This window comes from Thalia democratica, chromosome 7 (genome assembly GCF_965202585.1).
Source record: "Thalia democratica chromosome 7, ktThaDemo2.hap1.1, whole genome shotgun sequence".
NCBI lineage: Eukaryota > Metazoa > Chordata > Thaliacea > Salpida > Salpidae > Thalia > Thalia democratica.
The window spans coordinates 26,502,648-26,506,001 of record NC_139171.1 but is presented as its reverse complement, the minus strand read 5'-3'; positions in this window follow the sequence as shown (position 1 = coordinate 26,506,001).

The following is a 3,354-nucleotide window of genomic DNA, read 5'->3' as shown; positions in this document are numbered from 1 at the left end:
AGTAAGTTAGTCTATGTCTTACGATTAAAATAAAAACAGTTTAAACAAACTTATAATTCTTTCGATAAAATAGTATATAAATTGATTATTTTTATTAATTTGTTTAAGTTTTTAGAACAATAAATCATTTACCTTTGTATAGTGCATTTAATAATTAGATAATAAGCTTTTGGAAAAAGAAATCGCAAATTTCAACTTAATTCTACAATTTATTCTTTTCTACAACATTACAACATTTTGTTATACTAATTTATTTACTCACATTATTTACCATAGAAAGCCTTGAAAACCGTTTTAATCTTTTTCAAACTAAAAACAACAAAAAATGTAATTTGATAGAAAATAATTTATAAATAAAACCATTTGTTTCATGTTTCTATATGATTTTATCTAAACTAACGATAAATTTTAATTGAAAAACATAAGTGCAGCTTCTAAAAACTTTATTATCAACTCTAAATCAAATAAAAGATACACCAACTGATAGAATCATATACAATATGTTTTAGAAAACTACACAAATCATAAAAATTAAACTAAAATATTTAATGTAAATATTTGTAAGTCAAATTGAAATGTGCAACAAAAGTTCTTTTAAACATATCTAATAGGATAATCTCAATTAGGTTTTAACTACATATTTTCCTAGAGGGACTAAGTAAAAGACATATAAAAGGTAATATAATGGTAAAAAATTTGAAAAGTTTGGTTATCTAATCACAATATTTTGTAAAAAAAAACGAGTAGAAGAAATTTATATTCATTTTAGGAGTATAAGTACAAACAAATTAAGAATTAATTAAATGTGCCATATAACAATATACTTTTTTACATTTAAACCATCATAAGTATAGATTACATATAAAAATTGCTGTTTAAATTAAATTCTTGGGTAGTTTCACACACATGCAGCAATCAATGTCTTTTGTAGCTTCGAACTCTTCTTCCGTCCATACGTTCCGATTCAAATCAAAAACAGCCACTTTTGCCGAATACTTTTGAAACACTAACACTTTACTGCCAACAGAAATAGCGTCATACACATTGTATCTGTCCATGAGTAGCGTTTCCGGCTTTTTAAGAAGAGAAAACTTGTTACTGGAAACATCGAAAAGCTCACAGGTATCACTCCAGCCTCCAAAAACAAACAACTTGCTCTTTATAGCAACTAAACTGTGGCAGTTTCTAGCATGAACCATTTTGGGCATGACTGACCACGTGTTGGCAACATTGCAGTATGCCTCAACAGTGTTTAAATTATTAAATTCGTCGTAAAAATCTACACTACCGCCTGAAGCAACCACTTTGCCTTGGAACGCCACGCAACCTGCTAAAATCCTTGCCTCCTTCATACTTTTGATGTGTTTATAATTGCAGCTTGCTGTGTCGAACTCGAGACAAGTTCTGACGGCTATCTCGTTTTTATATTGGCCTCCTACAATATAAATTTTGTCTACAAAAGAACACACACTGAAATATTCACGGCTTGTGCGTACAACTTTCACTTTAACCCAGACATTTTTCTCATAAGAATATTTGTGGACATTTATTGTATCAAAGTTTACTCGTTTAGCTAACACGTAAAGTTCACACATGACATTAACAGACCAAAAATAGTTATTATACCCTGAAAACTCTGCTACAGTTTCAAGTTTGTCAAATTTTTCTGCATCAATTTTTGTTATAACAAGATCGGTTTTTTCACCACGTTCCTCTTCTAATTCATCAAAACATCCGCATACCATAATATTAAACATTTTCTGACTGCAATACCTCGTTTTATAGTTTAACGTTGGTCTTTCTTTATAAAATTCTTCTCTATTTTCAAGAATTTTCTTTGTCATTTCTAGACACTCTTCGTTGCTTTGGAACACAGTAGAGTTGCGCGTGTTGTAAGATCTGCATAAAACCTTCTTCAAAACTGTTATAGAAAGCAAGGGAAGACGGACTGATAAAAGAAGATCCTTTGCAAATTTCTTTCTCTGAACATAGTAATGTTTCAACCAAGAATCTGCCACTTGCATGATTTCCAACTCAGTAGTAATGTTTAACTCAGAGCTAGATAGGATATTTTTAATTAAGGCATAATCTAGTTCTAAAAAGTTTTTTGTTTGAACAACTTTAACAAAACAACGCTCAATGTATTTAAAGCAGTTGTCAGAAAGTTTAGGTAAGTAAAACGTTTTTGCTAAGAAATAAGATAAAAGTACATCGTTTAGACTGTTGTTTTCTTTAATAATTTTAGTTATTCTGACTTCTTCGTTGTCTTTAAATAGAATTTTTTTTATTTTCAAAGCTAAAACTATTTCAGTATCCTTTATTGATTCGTTACCTATTTATAAAGGTTTATTAAATTTATTAGCACAAGGTGTTAAAAAACAAATTTAACATAGGTTTTTATTTAACCTTATATAGCAGCTATATTGAACAATGTAAAAGACCTCACAGTTAAAATAAGTTTTATTTTAATTTATGAATATGACTTTATAGAAATCAAGGAAAAAATTTTTGAAGTGTCTTAGTTATTTTTCACAATAGCTTTTATAACGAAATTTTTAATTTTAAAGTCTATTAAAAACTCATTTTGTTTTGCACGTAATATATATATAAGTTTATCAGTTTAGTTCATATTATTAGAATAAAATATTGTCCTGCCCATAAACGGTAAGGGGCTTATGTTCTAAATTAAGAATAACTATATGAATCGCTGAATATACTTTTTTATTTATAGAGCTAAATCAAGCTAGCAATAGAGAAATCAGGGAATACTTTAAAAGGTAGTAATTCTATTTTAATCTCCAATTTTTAAAAAACAAATTGAGGATTTTAACTAATAGGTTTGTCAACTTTTGCATAGGATAATGGTAGACTTTTGTCGAGTATAGCTTTTTTAGTAGCGATAAACTTACAAAACTCTAGCTCTACAAGTTAACCAAGTAGTAAGATAAGTAGAAGTATGTTTTTATACTTCAATGATAAAAAAAAATTGTGCAATTTCAAAAACATTTTAAAGGGTAATTTTAAAGTATATATGAATTATAAAAAAAACATTATTTATTATTTACTTGGGTATTGAAAACTATAGTTTCATACATACTATAAAGGTTAGAACCATTGAAAAAAGGTTACTGTTCACAACTATGTAATAAAGATTTTAAAATAATAATATCATCAGTTCTTTTTTAAATTGAATGTGATGTATAATGTAAATGAATTTCCACGATAAAATTTTAATTAGTTTAATTATAAAACTAGTAAAAAATTGATATCAAGTATAGTTAATTTTAAATCAATTTTTTTATATAATGTTTTATTTTATTGCTGATATCAAAACTTATTACATGCAGACAAAAA